The 20564-nt window shown below is 58.0% G+C and overlaps 1 protein-coding gene across 1 annotated transcript in view; it reads left to right on the top strand.

The window, feature by feature from the left end:
* Positions 1-19107: 19107 nt before the first annotated feature.
* The window catches only part of klc2 (kinesin light chain 2), a 53179-nt gene continuing 51722 nt past the window's right edge, over positions 19108-20564 (top strand). Inside the window, exon 1 of the mRNA XM_085976312.1 lies at positions 19108-19902. The gene's annotated coding sequence lies outside the window, so the exon portion shown is untranslated. The remainder of the gene's footprint in view (positions 19903-20564) is intronic.

Below are 20564 nucleotides of genomic sequence, written 5' to 3'. Positions count from 1 at the left end.
CCTCTCCCCTCCTCATCCCCCCCCTCACCTCATCCCCCCCTCTCCCCCATCCTCATCCCCCCCCTCTCCCCCTCCTCATCCCCCCCCGTCTCTCCCCCTCCCATGCCACCCACCCCTCTCCCCCACCTCATCAGCCCCCCCCGCTCCCCCAGCTCATCCCCCCCCTCTCCCCCACCGACATCCCCCCCCACCTCCCCCCCTCTCCCCCTCCGCATCACCCCCTCCGCCTCACCCCCTCCTCAGCCCCCCACGCCCCTCCTCATCCCCCTCCCAGCTCCCCACCGCCTCCCCCGCCCCCGCCTCATCCCCCTCCACCCCCTCCTCATCCCCCTCCCCCTCCTCATCTCCCCTCCCCTCCTCTCCCCCCACTCCCCTCCTCATCCCCCTCCCCCTCCTCATCCCCCCTCCCCCTCCTCCCCCTCCCCCTCCTCATCCCCCTCCCTCCTCTCCTCCCCCCCCTCCCCCTCCTCATCCCCCCTCCTCCTCCTCCCTCCCCTCCCCCTCCTCATCCCCCCTCCCCCTCCTCTCACCCCCTCCTCCTCCTCCCCCTCCTCATCCCTCCTTCCTCCTCATCCCTCTCCCTCCCTCCTCCTCATCCCTCTCCCTCCCTCCTCCTCATCACTCTCCCTCCCCTCCTCATCCCCTCATCCCTCTCCCCTCCTCATCCTCTCCCTCCTCCTCATCCCTCTCCCTCTCCCCCCTCCTCTCCCTCCCTCCCTCCATCCCTCCTCCCATCCCTCTCCCTCCTCCTCCCCTCATCCCTCCCTCCCTCCTCCCTCTCCCTCCTCCCTCCCTCCTCCCTCTCCTCCTCTCCCTCCCTCCTCCCCCTCCCTCCTCCTCATCCCTCCCCTCCTCCCTCTCCTCCTCATCCTCCCTCTCCTCCTCATCCCTCCCTCCTCCTCTCCTCCCTCTCCTCCTCATCCCTCCCTCCTCCTCTCCTCCTCATCCCTCTCACCCTCCTCCCCTCATCCCTCTCCTCCTCCTCCCTCTCCCTCCCCCTCCTCCCTCTCCCTCTCCTCCCCCTCATCCCTCTCCTCCTCCTCCCCCTCTCCTCCCTCTCCTCCTCATCCCTCCTCCTCCCTCTCCTCCTCCTCCTCCCTCCTCCCTCTCCTCCTCCTCCCTCTCCTCCTCCTCCCTCTCCTCCCTCCCTCTCCCTCCTCCCTCTCCCTCTCCTCCCCTCCCTCCTCCCTCCCTCCTCCTCCTCTCCTCTCCCTCCTCATCCCTCTCCCTCCTCATCCCTCTCCCTCCTCATCCTCTCCCTCCTCATCCCTCTCCCTCCTCCTCCTCATCCCTCTCCCTCCCTCCTCCTCATCCCTCCCTCCTCCTCCTCCCTCTCCTCCTCCTCTCCCTCCCTCCTCCTCATCCCTCCCTCCTCCTCCCTCTCCCTCCCTCCTCCTCATCCCTCTCCCTCCCTCCTCCTCATCCCTCTCCCTCCTCCTCCTCATCCCTCTCCCTCCCTCCTCCTCATCCCTCTCCCTCCCTCCTCCTCATCCCTCTCCTCCCTCCTCCTCATCCCTCTCCTCCTCCTCATCCCTCTCCCTCCCTCCTCCTCATCCCTCTCCCTCCCTCCTCCTCATCCCTCTCCCTCCCTCCTCCTCATCCCTCTCCCTCCCTCCTCCTCATCCCTCTCTCCTCCTCATCCCTCTCCTCCCTCCTCCTCATCCCTCTCCCTCCCTCCTCCTCATCCCTCTCCCTCCCTCCTCCTCATCCCTCCCTCCTCCTCATCCCTCTCCCTCCCTCCTCCTCATCCCTCTCCCTCCCTCCTCCTCATCCCTCTCTCCTCCTCATCCCTCTCCCTCCCTCCTCCTCATCCCTCTCGCCTCCTCATCCTCTCCCTCCCTCCTGCTCATCCCTCTCCCCCCCTCCTCCTCATCCCTCTCCCCCCCTCCTCCTCATCCCTCTCTCCCCCTCCTCCTCATCCCTCTCCCCCCCTCCTCCTCATCCCTCTCCCCCCCTCCCTCCTCATCCCTCTCCCCCCCTCCTCCTCATCCCTCTCCCCCCCTCCTCCTCATCCCTCTCCCCCCCCTCCTCCTCATCCCTCTCCCTCCCTCCTCCTCATCCCTCTCCCTCCCTCCTCATCCCTCTCCCTCCTCCTCATCCCTCTCCCTCCCTCCTCCTCATCCCTCTCCCTCCCTCCTCCTCATCCTCTCCCTCCCTCCTCCTCATCCCTCTCCCTCCCTCCTCCTCATCCCTCTCCCTCCCTCCTCCTCATCCCTCTCTCCTCCTCATCCCTCCCTCCTCCTCCCTCCTCCCTCCTCCCTCCCTCCTCCTCCCTCCTCCCTCCTCCCTCCCTCCTCCCTCCCTCCTCCTCCTCCCTCCCTCCTCCCTCCTCCTCCCTCCCTCCTCCCTCTCCTCCTCCTCCTCCTCCCTCCCTCCTCCTCCTCATCCCCCTCCTCCCTCCTCCTCCTCATCCCTCCTCCCTCCTCCTCCTCCTCATCCCTCCCTCCTCCCTCCTCCTCCTCATCCCTCCCTCCTCCCTCCTCCTCCTCATCCCTCCCTCCTCCCTCCCTCCTCCTCATCCCTCCCTCCTCCCTCCTCCTCCTCATCCCTCCTCCTCCCTCCTCCCTCATCCCTCCCTCCTCCCTCCTCCTCCTCATCCTCCCTCCTCCCTCCTCCTCCTCATCCTCTCCCCCTCCTCCTCCCTCCCTCCTCCTCCCTCCCTCCCTCCCTCCTCCCTCCCTCCCTCCTCCTCCTCATCCCTCCCTCCTCCTCCTCCCCTCCTCCTCCTCATCCCTCCCTCCTCCCTCCTCCTCCCTCCTCCCTCCCTCCTCCCTCCTCCCTCCCCCTCCTCCCTCCTCCCTCCCTCCTCCCTCCTCCCTCCCCTCCTCCTCCCTCCTCCCTCCTCCTTCCTCCCTCCCCTCCTCCTCCCTCCCTCCCCCTCCCTCCTCCTCCCTCCTCCTCCTCCCTCCTCCCTCCTCCTCCCTCCTCCTCCCTCCCTCCCCCTCCTCCCTCCCTCCCCCTCCTCCTCCCTCCTCCCCTCCCTCCTCCTCCCTCCTCCTCCCTCCCTCCCCCTCCCTCCTCCTCCCTCCTCCTCCCTCCCTCCCCCTCCCTCCTCCTCCTCCCTCCCTCCTCCTCCCTCCCTCCTCCTCCCTCCCTCCCCCTCCCTCCCCCTCCCTCCTCCTCCCTCCCTCCCTCCTCCCTCCCTCCCCCTCCCTCCTCCTCCCTCCTTCCTCCTCCCTCCCTCCTCCTCCCTCCCTCCCCCTCCCTCCTCCTCCCTCCCCCTCCCTCCTCCTCCCTCCCTCCCCCTCCCTCCTCCTCCCTCCCTCCCCCTCCCTCCTCCTCCCTCCCTCCCCCTCCCTCCTCCTCCTCCCGCCTCCTCCTCCGCCTCGCCACTCTCCCTCCCGCCTCACCTCACCACCAGAAGTCGAAAGCAGGAAGTGTGTGGCGCGGCCGCGCTGCTCTCTGGGAGTTGTAGTTCCCGGCGGGTTGCCGGGGTGACGCGGCCTAGCTGACAGGCTGAGCGCCTGCGGCCTGCTGCCGCACCCAGGGGGAGCGGGATGAACAGCTCAGCAATGACCTGGAAGGGCAGCAGTTATTTAATCTGCAGTCCCTGGGGGTTGGGGTGGTGGGAGATCCAGAGAGGGCGGTGGGCGAGGGTCAGCCGCTGGGGTCGAGGGTCACCCATGCCAATGGCCGCGCGGCGACGGAGCCCAGAGTTGCTTCCACTCGCCGCCCGTCCCCCCAAAGAAACCCGCGCCATCTCCGCCTTTTCTAAGAATTCGGAGCAGGAGGAGGCCATTCGGCCCCTCACACCGTGCCGGCTCTTTGAGAGAGGCATCCGATGAATCCCCCTCACCACCCGCTCGTTCCCCACAGCCCTGCCCCACACCCACTAACCTCTCTCCAATAATCCTTTGTCCCACATCCTCGGTCCCAATCCACTCCCCCTCTCCCCAATCTCACTCCCCCTCTCCCCAATCTCACTCCCCCCTCCCCAATCTCACTCCCCCCTCCCCAATCTCACTCCCCCTCCCCAATCTCACTCCCCCTCTCCCCAATCTCACTCCCCCCTCCCCATTCCACTCCCCCTCTCCCCAATCTCACTCCTCCTCTCCCCAATCTCACACCCTCTCTCCCCCAATCCCACTCCCCCTCTCCCCAATCTCACTCCCCCTCTCCCCAATCTCACTCCCCCCTCCCCAATCTCACTCCCCCTCCCCAATCTCACTCCCCCTCTCCCCAATCTCACTCCCCTCTCCCCAATCTCACTCCCCCCTCCCCAATTCCACTCCCCCTCTCCCCAATCTCACTCCTCCTCTCCCCAATCTCACACCCTCTCTGCCCCAATCTCACTCCCCCTCTCCCCAATCTCACACCCTCTCTCCCCAATCTCACACCCTCTCTCCCCGATCTCACTCCCCCTCTCCCCGATCTCACTCCCCCTCTCCCCGATCTCACTCCCCCTCTCCCCCATCTCACTCCCCCTCTCCCCCATCTCACTCCCCCACTCCCCAATCTCACTCCCCACTCCCCAATCTCACTCCCCCCTCTCCCCAATCACACACCCCTCTCCCCAATCACACACCCCTCTCCCCAATCACACACCCCTCTCCCCAATCACACTCCCCATCTCCCCAATCTCACTCCCCCTCTCCCAATCACACACCCCTCTCCCCAATCTCACTCCCCCCTCCCCAATCCCACTCCCCCTCTCCCCAATCTCACTCCCCCTCTCCCCAATCTCACTCCCCCCCTCCCCAATCTCACTCCCCACTCCCCAATCTCACTCCCCCCTCTCCCCAATCTCACTCCCCCTCTCCCCAATCTCACTCCCCCTCTCCCAATCTCACTCCCCCCTCCCCAATCCCACTCCCCCCCTCCCCAATCCCACTCCCCCCTCCCCAATCCCCCTCTCCCCAATCTCACTCCCCCCCCTCCCCAATCTCACTACCCCCTCCCAATCCCCCTCTCCCCAATCCCACTCCCCCTCTCCCCAATCCCTCTCCCCAATCCCACTCCCCCCTCTCCCCAATCCCACTCCCCCTCTCCCAATCTCACTCCCCCTCTCCCCAATCTCACTCCCCATCTCCCCAATCTCTCTCCCCAATCTCACTCCCCACTCCCCAATCTCACTCCCCACTCTCACTCATCCTCTCCCCAATCCCACTCCCCCCTCCCCAATCCCACTCCCCCTCTCCCCAATCCCACTCCCCAATCTCACTCCCCCTCGCCCCAATCTCACTCCCCCTCGCCCCAATCTCACTCCCCCTCGCCCCAATCTCACTCCCCCTCGCCCCAATCTCACTCCCCCTCGCCCCAATCTCACTCCCCCTCGCCCCAGTCTCACACCCTCTCTCCCCGATCTCACACCCTCTCTCCCCGATCTCACTCCCCCCTCTCCCCGATCTCACTCCCCCTCTCCCCGATCTCACTCCCCCTCTCCCCGATCTCACTCCCCCTCTCCCCGATCTCACTCCCCTCTCCCCGATCTCACTCCCCCTCTCCCCGATCTCACTCCCCCTCTCCCCGATCTCACTCCCCCTCTCCCCCATCTCACTCCCCCTCTCCCCCATCTCACTCCCCCTCTCCCCATCTCACTCCCCCTCTCCCCATCTCACTCCCCCTCTCCCCAATCTCACTCCCCCTCTCCCCAATCTCACTCCCCCTCTCCCCCACTCTCACTCCCCCCCCTCTCCCCCCAATCACACACCCCTCTCCCTAATCACACACCCCTCTCCCCAATCACACACCCCTCTCCCCAATCACACACCCCTCTCCCAATCACACACCCCTCTCCCCAATCTCACTCCCCCTCTCCCCAATCACACACCCCTCTCCCCAATCTCACTCCCCCCTCCCCAATCCCACTCCCCCTCTCCCCAATCTCACTCCCCCTCTCCCCAATCTCACTCCCCCCTCTCCCCAATCTCACTCCCCCTCTCCCCAATCTCACTCCCCCTCCCCAATCTCACTCCCCACTCCCCAATCTCACTCCCTCTCCCCAATCTCACTCCCCCTCTCCCAATCTCACTCCCCCTCTCCCCAATCTCACTCCCCCTCTCCCCAATCTCACTCCCCCTCTCCCCAATCTCACTCCCCCCTCGCCAATCCCACTCCCCCCCTCCCCAATCCCACTCCCCCCTCCCCAATCCCCCTCTCCCCAATCTCACTCCCCCCTCCCCAATCTCACTCCCCCCTCCCCAATCCCACTCCCCTCTCCCCAATCCCACTCCCCCTCTCCCCAATCCCACTCCCCCTCTCCCCAATCCCACTCCCCCTCTCCCCAATCCCACTCCCCCTCTCCCCAATCCCACTCCCCTCTCCCCAATCCCACTCCCCTCTCCCCAATCTCACTCCCCCTCTCCCCAATCTCACTCCCCCTCTCCCCAATCTCACTCCCCATCTCCCAATCTCACTCCCCACTCCCCAATCTCACTCCCACTCTCACTCATCCTCTCCCCAATCCCACTCCCCCTCCCCAATCCCACTCCCCCTCTCCCCAATCCCACTCCCCAATCTCACTCCCCCTCGCCCCAATCTCACTCCCCCTCGCCCCAATCTCACTCCCCACTCCCCAATCTCACTCCCCACTCTCACTCATCCTCTCCCCAATCCCACTCCCCCTCCCCAATCCACTCCCCCTCTCCCCAATCCCACTCCCCAATCTCACTCCCCCTCGCCCCAATCTCACTCCCCCTCGCCCCAATCTCACTCCCCCTCTCCCCAAGCTCACTCCCCCTCTCCCCCAATCTCACTCCCCCTCACCCAATCTCACTCCCCCTCGCCCCAATCTCACTCCCCCTCGCCCCAATCTCACTCCCCCTCGCCCCAATCTCACTCCCCCTCGCCCCAATCTCACTCCCCAATCTCACTCCCCCTCTCCCCAATCTCACTCCCCCTCCCCAATCCCAATCTCACTCCCCCTCTCCCCAATCCAATCTCACTCCCCCTCTCCCCAATCCCAATCTCACTCCCCCTCTCCCCATCTCACTCCCCCCTCTCCACAATCTCACTCCCCCTCTCCCCAATCTCAATCTCACTCCCCCTCTCCCCAATCTCAATCTCACTCCCCCTCTCCCCAATCTCAATCTCACTCCCCCTCTCCCCAATCTCAATCTCTCTCCCCAATCTCAATCTCACTCCCCCTCTCCCCAATCTCAATCTCTCTCCCCAATCTCAATCTCACTCCCCCTCTCCCCAATCTCAATCTCACTCCCCCTCTCCCCATCTCAATCTCACTCCCCCTCTCCCCAATCTCACTCCCCCTCTCCCCAATCTCACTCCCCCTCTCCCCAATCTCACTCCCCCCCCTCTCCCCAATCTCACCTCCCCCCTCCTCCCCAATCTCACTCCCCTCTCCCCAATCACACTCCCCTCTCCCCAATCACACTCCCCTCTCCCCAATCTCACTCCCCCTCTCCCCAATCACACTCACCCTCTCCCCAATCACACTCCCCTCTCCCCAATCTCACTCCCCCTCTCCCCAGTCACACTCCCCCCTCTCCCCAATCCCACTCCCCCTCTCCCCAATCTCACTCCCCCTCTCCCCAATCTCACTCCCCTCTCCCCCAATCTCAATCTCTCTCCCCAATCTCAATCTCACTCCCCCTCTCCCCCATCTCAATCTCACTCCCCCTCTCCCCCATCTCAATCTCACTCGCGCTCTCCCAATCTCACTCCCCCTCTCCCCAATCTCAATCTCACTCCCCCTCTCCCCAATCTCAATCTCACTCCCCCTCTCCCCAATCTCAATCTCACTCCCCATCTCCCAATCTCAATCTCACTCCCCTCTCCCCAATCTCAATCTCACTCCCCCTCTCCCCAATCTCAATCTCACTCCCCCTCTCCCCAATCTCAATCTCACTCCCCCTCTCCCCCAATCTCAATCTCACTCCCCCTCTCCCAATCTCACTCCCCCCTCGCCCAATCTCAATCTCACTCCCCCTCGCCCAATCTCAATCTCACTCCCCCTCTCCCCAATCTCAATCTCACTCCCCCTCTCCCCAATCTCAATCTCACTCCCCCTCTCCCCAATCTCAATCTCACTCCCCCTCTCCCCAATCTCAATCTCACTCCCCCTCTCCCCAATCTCAATCTCACTCCCCCTCTCCCCAATCTCAATCTCACTCCCCCCCTCTCCCCAATCTCAATCTCACTCCCCCTCTCCCCAATCTCAATCTCACTCCCCCTCTCCCCAATCTCAATCTCACTCCCCCTCTCCCCAATCTCAATCTCACTCCCCCTCTCCCCAATCTCAATCTCACTCCCCCTCTCCCCAATCTCAATCTCACTCCCCCTCTCCCCAATCTCAATCTCACTCCCCCTCTCCCCAATCTCAATCTCACTCCCCCTCTCCCAATCTCAATCTCACTCCCCCTCTCCCCAATCTCAATCTCACTCCCCCTCTCCCCAATCTCAATCTCACTCCCCCTCTCCCCCAATCTCAATCTCACTCCCCCTCTCCCCAATCTCAATCTCACTCCCCCTCTCCCCAATCTCAATCTCACTCCCCCTCTCCCCAATCTCAATCTCACTCCCCCTCTCCCCAATCTCAATCTCACTCCCCCTCTCCCCAATCTCACTCCCCCTCTCCCCAATCTCACTCCCCCCTCTCCCCAATCTCACTCCCCCTCTCCCCAATCTCACTCCCCCTCTCCCCAATCTCACTCCCCCTCTCCCCAATCTCACTCCCCCTCTCCCCAATCTCACTCCCCCTCTCCCCAATCTCACTCCCCTCTCCCCAATCTCACTCCCCCTCTCCCCAATCTCACTCCCCTCTCCCCAATCTCACTCCCCCCTCTCCCTCCCCCTCTCACTCCCCCTCTCCTCCCCCTCTCACTCCCCCTCTCCCAATCTCACTCCCCCTCTCCCCAATCTCACTCCCCCTCTCCCAATCTCACTCCCCCTCTCCCCAATCTCACTCCCCCTCTCCCCAATCTCACTCCCCCTCTCCCCAATCTCACTCCCCTCTCCCCAATCTCACTCCCCCTCTCCCCAATCTCACTCCCCCTCTCCCCAATCTCACTCCCCCTCTCCCCAATCTCACTCCCCCTCTCCCCAATCTCACTCCCCCTCTCCCCAATCTCACTCCCCCTCTCCCCAATCTCACTCCCCCTCTCCCCAATCTCACTCCCCCTCTCCCCAATCTCACTCCCCCTCTCCCCAATCTCACTCCCCCTCTCCCCAATCTCACTCCCCCTCTCCCCAATCTCACTCCCCCTCTCCCCAATCTCACTCCCCCTCTCCCCAATCTCACTCCCCCTCTCCCCAATCTCACTCCCCCTCTCCCAATCTCACTCCCCCGCTCCCCAATCTCACTCCCCCTCTCCCCAATCTCACTCCCCCTCTCCCCAATCTCACTCCCCCTCTCCCCAATCTCACACCCCCTCTCCCCAATCTCACTCCCCCTCTCCCAATCTCACACCCCCTCTCCCCAATCTCACACCCCCCTCTCCCAATCTCACTCCCCCTCTCCCCAATCTCACTCCCCCTCTCCCCAATCTCACACCCTCCCCAATCTCACACCCTCTCTCCCCAATCTCACACCCTCTCTCCCCAATCTCACACCCTCTCTCCCCAATCTCACACCCTCTCTCCCCAATCTCACACCCTCTCTCCCCAATCTCACACCCTCTCTCCCCAATCTCACACCCTCTCCCCAATCTCACACCCTCTCTCCCCAATCTCACTCCCCCTCTCCCCAATCTCACTCCCACCCTCCCCATCCCACTCCCCCTCCCCATCCCACTCCCCCTCCCCCTCCCCCCAATCTCACTCCCCCCAATCTCACTCCCCCCAATCTCACACCCTCTCTCCCAATCTCACACCCTCTCTCCCCAATCTCACACCCTCTCTCCCCAATCTCACACCCTCTCTCCCCAATCTCACACCCTCTCTCCCCAATCTCACACCCTCTCTCCCCAATCTCACACCCTCTCTCCCCAATCTCACACCCTCTCCCCCAATCTCACACCCCTCTCTCCCCAATCTCACTCCCCCTCTCCCCAATCTCACTCCCCCTCCCCATCCCACTCCCCCTCCCCATCCCACTCCCCCTCCCCCTCCCCCCAATCTCACTCCCCCAATCTCACTCCCCCCAATCTCACTCCCGCTCTCCCCAATCTCACTCCCCCCAATCTCACTCCCCTCTCCCCAATCTCACTCCCCGATCTCACTCCCCGATCTCACTCCCGATCTCACTCCCCGATCTCACTCCCCCTCTCCCGATCTCACTCCCCCTCTCCCCGATCTCACTCCCCCTCTCCCCGATCTCACTCCCCCTCTCCCGATCTCACTCCCCCTCTCCCCGATCTCACTCCCCCTCTCCCGATCTCACTCCCCCTCTCCCCGATCTCACTCCCCCTCTCCCCGATCTCACTCCCCCTCTCCCCGATCTCACTCCCCCTCTCCCGATCTCACTCCCCCTCTCCCCGATCTCACTCCCCCTCTCCCCGATCTCACTCCCCCTCTCCCCGATCTCACTCCCCCTCTCCCCGATCTCACTCCCCCTCTCCCCGATCTCACTCCCCCCTCTCCCCGATCTCACTCCCCCTCTCCCCGATCTCACTCCCCCTCTCCCCGATCTCACTCCCCCTCTCCCCGATCTCACTCCCCCTCTCCCCGATATCTCACACCCTCTCTCCCCGATATCTCACACCCTCTCTCCCCGATCTCGCACCCTCTCTCCCCGATCTCGCACCCTCTCCCCGATCTCGCACCCTCTCTCCCCGATCTCGCACCCTCTCTCCCCGATCTCGCACCCTCTTTCCCCGATCTCGCTCCCCCTCCCCCTCCCCCCGATCTCGCTCCCCCTCCCCCCGATCTCGCTCCCCCTCCCCCTCCCCCCGATCTCGCTCCCCCTCCCCCTCCCCCCGATCTCGCTCCCCCTCCCCCTCCCCCCGATCCTCGCTCCCCCTCCCCCCGATCTCGCTCCCCCTCCCCCCGATCTCGCTCCCCCGTCCCTCCGATCTCGCTCCCCCCCCTCCCCGATCACGCTCCCCCCCTCCCGATCACGCTCCCCCCTCCCCGATCCCGCTCCCCCCCTCCCCGATCCCGCTCCCCCCCTCCCCGATCCCGCTCCCCCCCTCCCCGATCCCGCTCCCCCCCTCCCCGATCCCGCTCCCCCCCTCCCCGATCCCGCTCCCCCCCTCCCCGATCCCGCACCCGCTGTTCCCTGTCCCACACCCGCTGTTCCCTGTCCCACACCCCTGTCCTCTATCCCAGTCCCTCTGTCCCCTATTCCATACACCCTGTTCCCTACCCCACACCCCTCATTCAACCTCCCATATCCCCTATCTGTCAACCCTCTCTTGTCTCCCCCACCTCCGCCCCCCACAGCACGACTGAGATTGTAACGATCAATAGCATGTCATTCTATAGTGGACACTAGGTGGAGCCGTAGAGCCGTGTAGAGCTGTATGTATAAGACTACACTACCCAGCTGTATGTATATATTAAGACTACATTACCCATGAGGCACTAGGCTACCCACAAGGCAACAGTCAAGATGGAAGCCTCTACAGATGCTGTACCAGTCCACATGTGCTCAATAAAGTAACTAGCAAAATCTAGCTGTGTTCATAATAAGAATGTCAATTTATTAATGAACATAACATGGTACCAGGATGGTGAAGATCTGCTGAAAATTGTGAAAAGCGACATGGAGAATTTGAAGCCACCAGAGCGTTTGAATCTCACAGAAAAAATCGACTACAATTGGCAGACTTTTAAACAGCAATTCGAACTCTACATTGCAGCCATCGGATTCGGTACGAAGCCAGACGCAAGGAAGATAGCGTTGCTGCTTACGGTTGCAGGCCCACAGGCGATAGAGGTATTTAATACATTTGTATTCAATGCAGAGGAGAACAGAGAAAAATTAGAAGATGTGCTAAAAAAATATTTGATGCACATTGCTCTCCCAAAAAGAATGAGACGTATGAAAGATACATCTTCCGTTCTCGGACACAGCAACAAAATGAGACTTTTGTTAGCTTTATAACTGATCTGAAACTGAAAGCACAGACATGTAATTTCTCTGAGCTCAAAGCATCCATGATTCGTGACCAGATTGTGTTTGGTATTCATGATAAAAAAAAGTCAGGGAACGTCTGTTGAGAGAAACCGAACTAAATTTGGAAAATGCAGTGAAAATATGCCAAGCCAGCGAGCTAGCTCGAAAGCATGCGAAGACTTTCAGTGAAATCAATAATGATGCGATTGTAGTAAGTGCTGCTGTCGGTGCTGTGTCCTACAAGGGGAAGAAACGTGGGCAGAACAGAAATGAAAAGCAATCGGAGGATGAAATTTTTAATTGTAAACGCTGTGGTTACAAACACCAGTTAAGACAATGCCCAGCGTTTGGAAAAATGTGCACAAAGTGTAATGGAAAGAATCACTTTGCCAAACAATGCTTTTCAAAAAGTAAAAACAACGAAAGGGCAACAAGTTAATGTGATTGAGGACACTGATTTAAGTGAGACATTTTTTGTAGGAATGGTGTCATGTGACAATATCAAAAAAGATACAGAAAATGTGCAGCCCTCAGAAATGAACAATGCTGAACATAAAGTCAATGCAGTAAAAGTGGACAAATGGATGATCCCACTGCAGGTAAATGGAGCATTAGTTACCTTGAAACTGGACACTGGGGCAAAAGCAAACTTAATCAGTATGAGTGACATAAAAAATATGAAAAAAAAGCCCAAAATACAGAAAAAGTCAGTACTACTGAAGGACTATAATGGACAGAAAATAGATAGCTTAGGTGTATGCAGACTTAAAGTGACAGTCAAAGACAAAGTGCATCATCTCATGTTTTCTGTTGTGGCTGAAAGACTTGATTCACTATTAGGTGACAAAGCTTGTGAAGACTTAGAACTGGTCAAGAGAGTCTACCGTATAAACTGTGCCATAAGCAGACCAGATGACTCAGGTGATGAAGCAGAGAGCCCATCAAGGATGAAAAGGCCAAAGGGTATTCATGTCTTCAAAAAGCCTAGTTTCTCCAAGAAGAAAGAAAAAGACTTTAAGGTCAAATAGAAGCCAAAGGAAGAAAAGCACAAAGAGGAAAAACACAAGGAGAAAAAGTCCAAAGATATAACCGCAGCAGATGTTGTTAAGCAGTGGAAAGAGAAAAATAAAAAGAAGAAGCCTGCACCAGAGCAGGAAGCAGTTCCAGTGGATACTCCTTCTTCCCTCAGGCCAATCTTTGGTGTTCCATTAGCCGAGGCTGCTGAGAGGACTATGCTGTATGATGGGATCCAGCTGCCAGCAGTTTTTCGAGAGTGCATTGACTACATTGAGAGTTATGGCATGAAGAGTGAAGGAAACACTGAAACCCTCTCCAAGCAAAGATCGCAAGGAGACCTCGATCTATACAAGAGCAGATTGATGACAATGCCGCAACTGCATCTTGTCATTCACCGCCAGAACAATCTCATGAAGACACATCAGACTTACCCGTGTTGAGAAGATCCACACGTGAAGTAAAAGAGCCTGATAGACTTAATCTTTGAGTACAATGTAAAGCTTTGAAAATGTGTTGACTGTTTTGAAAATGTTTATCTTTATAGAGCACTAACAAAAGTGTTACTGATATTATCTTTATTGTTTTCTTGAAAGTTGATTGATATTGATTTTGTTAAACCTCAAAGAAAGGGGGATGTAGTGATCAATAACATGTCATTCTGTGGTGGACACTAGGTGGAGCAGTAGAGCTGTATGTAGCTGTATGTATAAGACTACACTACCCAGCTTTATATATATTAAGACTATATTACCCATGAGGCACTAGGCTACCCACAAGGCAACAGTCAAGATGGAGGCCTCTACAGGTACTGTACCAGTCCACATGTGCTCAATAAAGTAACGAGCAAAAGCTAGCTGTGTTCATAATAAGAATGTCAATTTATTAATGAACATAACAGAGATTAGGAATTCGACCGAGATTGGGAACATGGCCGAGTGAAAGAGGTTCCCCACATTCTCCCCGCCCACTGCCGAAGGTGCACCTGCTCTCTCTCCCTCGCCTGAGTCAGAATCTTGTGGGTTTGAGTCCCACTCGAGAGACTCGAGCCCCATAATCCAGGCCGACATTCCTCGGTGAGGGGGGGCTGCACTGTCGGAGGGGCTGTACTGAGGGAGCGCGGGGCTGTACTGAGGGAGCGCTGCCCTGTCGGAGGGGCAGTACTGAGGGAACGCCGTCCTGTCGGAGGGGCAGTACTGAGGGAGCGCCGCACTGTCGGAGGGGCGGTACTGACGGAGCTCCGCACTGTCGGACGGGCGGTACTGACGGAGCTCTGCACTGTCGGAGGGGCGTCTTAAAGGAGGAGAGAGAGGCGGAGAGGTTTAGGGAGGGAATTCCAGAGCTCAGGGCCCAGGAAGCTGAAGGCACGGCCGCCAATGGTGGAGCGATGGTAATCGGGGGATGTGCAAGAGGCCAGAATTGGAGGAGCGCAGAGATCGCGGAGGGTTGTAGGGCTGCAGGAGGTTACAGAGATAGGGAGGGTTGTAGGGGCTGGAGGAGGTTACAGAGATAGGGAGGGTTGTAGGGGCTGGAGGAGGTTACAGAGATAGGGAGGGTTGTAGGGGCTGGAGGAGGTTACAGAGATAGGGAGGGTTGTAGGGTTGGAGGAGGTTACAGAGATAGGGAGGGTTGTAGGGGCTGGAGGAGGTTACAGAGATAGGGAGGGTTGTAGGGGCTGGAGGAGGTTACACAGATAGGGAGGGTTGTGGGGCTGGAGGAGGTTACAGAGATAGGGAGGGTTGTAGGGGCTGGAGGAGGATACAGAGATAGGGAGGGTTGTAGGGGCTGGAGGAGGTTACAGAGATAGGGAGGGTTGTCGGGGCTGGAGGAGGTTACAGAGATGAGGGTTGCAGGGGCTGGAGGAGGTTACAGAGATAGGGAGGGTTGTAGGGGCTGGAGGAGGTTACAGAGATAAGGAGGGTTGCAGGGGCTGGAGGAGGTTACAGAGATAGGGAGGGTTGTAGGGGCTGGAGGAGGTTACAGAGATAGGGAGGGTTGTAGGGGCTGGAGGAGGTTACAGAGATAGGGAGGGTTGCAGGGGCTGGAGGAGTTTACAGAGATAGGGAGGGTTGCAGGGGCTGGAGGAGGTTACAGAGACAGGGAGGGTTGTAGGGCTGGAGGAGGTTACAGAGATAGGGAGGGTTGTAGGGGCTGGAGGAGGTTACAGAGATAAGGAGGGTTGCAGGGGCTGGAGGAGGTTACAGAGATAGGGAGGGTTGTAGGGGCTGGAGGAGGTTACAGAGATAGGGAGGGTTGTAGGGGCTGGAGGAGGTTACAGAGATAGGGAGGGTTGCAGGGGCTGGAGGAGTTTACAGAGATAGGGAGGGTTGCAGGGGCTGGAGGAGGTTACAGAGATAGGGAGGGTTGTAGGGGCTGGAGGAGGTTACAGAGATAGGGAGGGTTGCAGGGCTGGAGGAGGTTACAGAGACAGGGATGGTTGTAGGGCTGGAGGAGGTTACAGAGATAGGGAGGGTTGTAGGGCTGGAGGAGGTTACAGAGATAGGGAGGGTTGCAGGGCTGGAGGAGGTTACAGAGACAGGGATGGTTGTGGGGCTGGAGGAGGTTACAGAGACAGGGAGGGTTGTAGGGCTGGAGGAGGTTACAGAGATAGGGAGGGTTGTAGGGGCTGGAGGAGGTTACAGAGATAGGGAGGGTTGTAGGGGCTGGAGGAGGTTACAGAGATAGGGAGGGTTGTAGGGGCTGGAGGAGGATACAGAGATAGGGAGGGTTGTAGGGGCTGGAGGAGGTTACAGAGATAGGGAGGGTTGTCGGGGCTGGAGGAGGTTACAGAGATAGGGAGGGTTGTAGGGCTGGAGGAGTTTACAGAGATAGGGAGGGTTGTAGGGGCTGCAGGAGGTTACAGAGATAGGGAGGGTTGTAGGGGGCTGGAGGAGGTTACAGAGATAGGGAGGGTTGTAGGGGCTGGAGGAGGTTACAGAGATAGGGAGGGTTGTAGGGGCTGGAGGAGGTTACAGAGATAGGGAGGGTTGTAGGGGGCTGGAGGAGGTTACAGAGATAGGGAGGGTTGTAGGGCTGGAGGACGTTACAGAGATAGGGAGGGTTGTAGGGCTGGAGGAGGTTACAGAGATATGGAGGGTTGTAGGGGCTGGAGGAGGTTACAGAGATAGGGAGGGTTGTAAGCGCTGGAGGAGGTTACAGAGATAGGGAGGGTTGCAGGGCTGGAGGAGGTTACAGAGACAGGGATGGTTGTAGGGCTGGAGGAGGTTACAGAGATAGGGAGGGTTGTAGGGCTGGAGGAGGTTACAGAGACAGGGATGGTTGTAGGGCTGGAGGAGGTTACAGAGATAGGGAGGGTTGTAGGGTTGGAGGAGGTTACAGAGATAGGGAGGGTTGTAGGGGCTGAGGAGGTTACAGAGATAGGGAGGGTTGTAGGGCTGGAGGAGGTTACAGAGATAGGGAGGGTTGTAGGGGCTGGAGGAGGTTACAGAGATAGGGAGGGTTGTAGGGGCTGGAGGAGGTTACAGAGATAGGGAGGGTTGTAGGGGCTGGAGGAGGATACAGAGATAGGGAGGGTTGTAGTGGCTGGAGGAGGTTACAGAGATAGGGAGGGTTGTAGGGGCTGGATGAGGTTACAGAGATAGGGAGGGTTGTAGGGCTGGAGGAGGTTACAGAGATAGGGAGGGTTGTAGGGGCTGGAGGAGGTTACAGAGATAGGGAGGGTTGTAGGGGGCTGGAAGAGGTTACAGAGATAGGGATGGTTGTAGGGCTGGAGGAGGTTACAGAGATAGGGAGGGTTGTAGGGCTGGAGGAGGTTACAGAGATAGGGAGGGTTGTAGGGCTGGAGGAGGTTACAGAGATAGGGAGGGTTGCAGGGCTGGAGGAGGTTACAGAGACAGGGATGGTTGTAGGGCTGGAGGAGGTTACAGAGATAGGGAGGGTTGTAGGGCTGGAGGAGGTTACAGAGATCGGGAGGGTTGTAGGGCTGGAGGAGGTTACAGAGATAGGGAGGGGTGTAGGGCTGGAGGAGGTTAGAGATAGGGAGGGTTGTAGGGGCTGGAGGAGGTTGGAGATAGGGAGGGTTGTAGGGCTGCAGGAGGTTATAGAGATAGGGAGGGATGTAGGGGCTGGAGGATGTTACAGAGATAGGGAGGGTTGTTGGGGGTTACAGAGATAGGGAGGGGTGTAGGGGGCTGGAGGAGGTTACAGAGATAGGGAGGGTTGTAGGGGCTGGAGGAGGTTACAGAGATAGGGAGGGTTGTAGGGGCTGGAGGAGGTTACAGAGATAGGGAGGGTTGTAGGGGGCTGGAGGAGGTTACAGAGATAGGGAGGGTTGTAGGGCTGGAGGACGTTACAGAGATAGGGAGGGTTGTAGGGCTGGAGGAGGTTACAGAGATATGGAGGGTTGTAGGGGCTGGAGGAGGTTACAGAGATAGGGAGGGTTGTAAGCGCTGGAGGAGGTTACAGAGATAGGGAGGGTTGCAGGGCTGGAGGAGGTTACAGAGACAGGGATGGTTGTAGGGCTGGAGGAGGTTACAGAGATAGGGAGGGTTGTAGGGCTGGAGGAGGTTACAGAGACAGGGATGGTTGTAGGGCTGGAGGAGGTTACAGAGATAGGGAGGGTTGTAGGGTTGGAGGAGGTTACAGAGATAGGGAGGGTTGTAGGGGCTGAGGAGGTTACAGAGATAGGGAGGGTTGTAGGGCTGGAGGAGGTTACAGAGATAGGGAGGGTTGTAGGGGCTGGAGGAGGTTACAGAGATAGGGAGGGTTGTAGGGGCTGGAGGAGGTTACAGAGATAGGGAGGGTTGTAGGGGCTGGAGGAGGATACAGAGATAGGGAGGGTTGTAGTGGCTGGAGGAGGTTACAGAGATAGGGAGGGTTGTAGGGGCTGGATGAGGTTACAGAGATAGGGAGGGTTGTAGGGCTGGAGGAGGTTACAGAGATAGGGAGGGTTGTAGGGGCTGGAGGAGGTTACAGAGATAGGGAGGGTTGTAGGGGGCTGGAAGAGGTTACAGAGATAGGGATGGTTGTAGGGCTGGAGGAGGTTACAGAGATAGGGAGGGTTGTAGGGCTGGAGGAGGTTACAGAGATAGGGAGGGTTGTAGGGCTGGAGGAGGTTACAGAGATAGGGAGGGTTGCAGGGCTGGAGGAGGTTACAGAGACAGGGATGGTTGTAGGGCTGGAGGAGGTTACAGAGATAGGGAGGGTTGTAGGGCTGGAGGAGGTTACAGAGATCGGGAGGGTTGTAGGGCTGGAGGAGGTTACAGAGATAGGGAGGGGTGTAGGGCTGGAGGAGGTTAGAGATAGGGAGGGTTGTAGGGGCTGGAGGAGGTTGGAGATAGGGAGGGTTGTAGGGCTGCAGGAGGTTATAGAGATAGGGAGGGATGTAGGGGCTGGAGGATGTTACAGAGATAGGGAGGGTTGTTGGGGGTTACAGAGATAGGGAGGGGTGTAGGGCTGGAGGAGGTTACAGGGATAGGGTTGTAGGGGCTGGAGGAGGTTACGGAGATAGGGAGGGTTGTACGGGCTGGAGGAGGTTACAGAGATAGAGAGGGTTGTCGGGACTGGAGGAGGTTACAGAGATAGGGAGGTGTGTAGGGGCTGGAGGAGGTTACAGAGATAGGGAGGGTTGTAGGGGCTGGAGGAGGTTACAGAGATAGGGAGGGTTGTTGGGGCTGGAGGTGGTTACAGAGATAGGGAGGGTTGTAGGGGCTGGAGGAGGTTACAGAGATAGGGAGGGTTGTAGGGGCTGCAGGAGGTTACAGAGATAGGGAGGGTTGTCGGGGCTGGAGGAGGTTACAGAGATAGGGAGGGTTGTAGGGGCTGGAGGAGGTTACAGAGATAGGGAGGGGTGTAGGACTGGAGGAGGTTACAGAAATAGGGAGGGTTGTACGGGCTGGAGGAGGTTACAGAGATAGGGAGGGTTGTACGGGCTGGAGGAGGTTACAGAGATAAAGAGGGTTGTAGGGACTGGAGGAGGTTACAGAGGTAGGGAGGATTGTAGGGGCTGGAGGAGGTTACAGAGATAGGGAGGGTTGTAGGGGCTGGAGGAGGTTACAGAGATAGGGAGTGTTGTAGGGGCTGGAGGAGGTTACAGAGATAGGGAGGGTTGTAGGGCTGGAGGTGGTTACAGAGATAGGGAGGGTTGTAGGGGCTGGAGGAGGTTACAGAGATAGGGAGGGTTGTAGGGCTGGAGGAGGTTACAGAGATAGGGAGGGGCGAGGAGGCCATGGAGGGATTTGAAAACAAGGGTGAGAATTTTAAAATCGAGGCATGGATAGACCAGAGAAACTTAATTCCTCTGGTGGGGGGAGTCCAGAACAAGGGGGCATCACATTAAAATTAGAGCCAGGAAGCACTTCTTCACACAAAGGCTAGTGCGTGCGATTTATAAATGAGAGTTCCATCGTTCTTTACCCGTTTACCAGCTCGCCTTTAATCTTTACAAGACTGGCGAGGTTTAATGCGTGCGTTTCTTGTGACCAATCACCCCCTCCCTTGAACCCTGGCTGTGCTTTGTGATGTTGGAATAATTGGGCTGTGTCAAAACAAAAAAAGGCTGGGCTCCTCCCCTTTAAGGCCGGATCCCTTGGTTTTCGGAGGGTGTGTGTGAGTGTGTGTGTTTTTTTTCTTTTTAAATGGGATGCTAAGGAGCCGGGTGATGTCAGTCATTCTGTGGCTGGTGGGAAGATAAAAGAGCTCCGACGCCATCTTTTCCCCTCCCAGGGATGTGAAAGACAGAGAGAGAGAGAGAGAGTGTGAAAGGTGATGGAGAGACTGAGAGAGATGCTGCAGAGGAGGCTGAAGTCAAAGGAAATTGCAGTGTGAGTCTTTGCGGGGGTGGGGGACAGGAGAGGAGAGGACTTAATTGCAGAGTTAAGGTCTGTTAAATCCAACCAGGACACTTCAGTCCAGCTAAGCAAAGAGCCAGACATCCTCCTGTGTCACTCCTGGAGCCTGACAGCCCGCCAGTAAAGGTAAATTCATCTTCTTCCATGTCTGCTGTGTTTCACAGACTCTCCGACACAATCTCTCTTCTGTGTTTTTGAATGAAACCCTCCCGGTTCTGTGTGATTTGGTTTTTTTAAGAAGCATTTTGCTTGCTGACTTCATGTGTTTGATAATGATTTGAGCGAACCGGTTCTGACAGATATACTGTAGCAGCATAAACTGGATGCCAACAGCCCTCGCCCCAGCTCTGCGGCGGAATGGGACCATTTCTCCTTTTAGCTCCCCCTGTCACAAGATGCAAAAGAATTAAAAATGACACAAACCTGTTTGGAGCAGAAAGACTTTAAAAAAAAACCCAGACTATCTCGTCTCAAAATAATCTTCTCCCAGTGCATTTTAAAAACATATAACGTTGAAATTGTGCTTTTTAAAAAATAATAGAGTAGAAATACTTTTTTTTTAATTATCTCGTCTCAAAATAATCTTATCCCTGTGCATTTTAAAAACGTGTAATATTGAAATTTCTCTCCACGGATGTTGCCTGACTTGCTGAGTTTTTCCAGCATTTTCTGTTGTTATTTCGGATTTCCAACATCTGCAGTATTTTGCTATCGTAATATTGAAATTGTGCTTTCTTAAAGAAAAAATGAATTAAAATGCAGTGAGATTGATGATGCAAAGTCTTCCG

This window comes from Somniosus microcephalus, unplaced genomic scaffold (genome assembly GCF_052327205.1).
Source record: "Somniosus microcephalus isolate GS21.2 unplaced genomic scaffold, FLI_Smic_1.0 unresolved_chr2, whole genome shotgun sequence".
Taxonomy (NCBI): Eukaryota; Metazoa; Chordata; class Chondrichthyes; order Squaliformes; family Somniosidae; genus Somniosus; species Somniosus microcephalus.
Note: the sequence above shows the minus strand (reverse complement) of the source record. Positions and strands in the feature narration are given on the sequence as shown.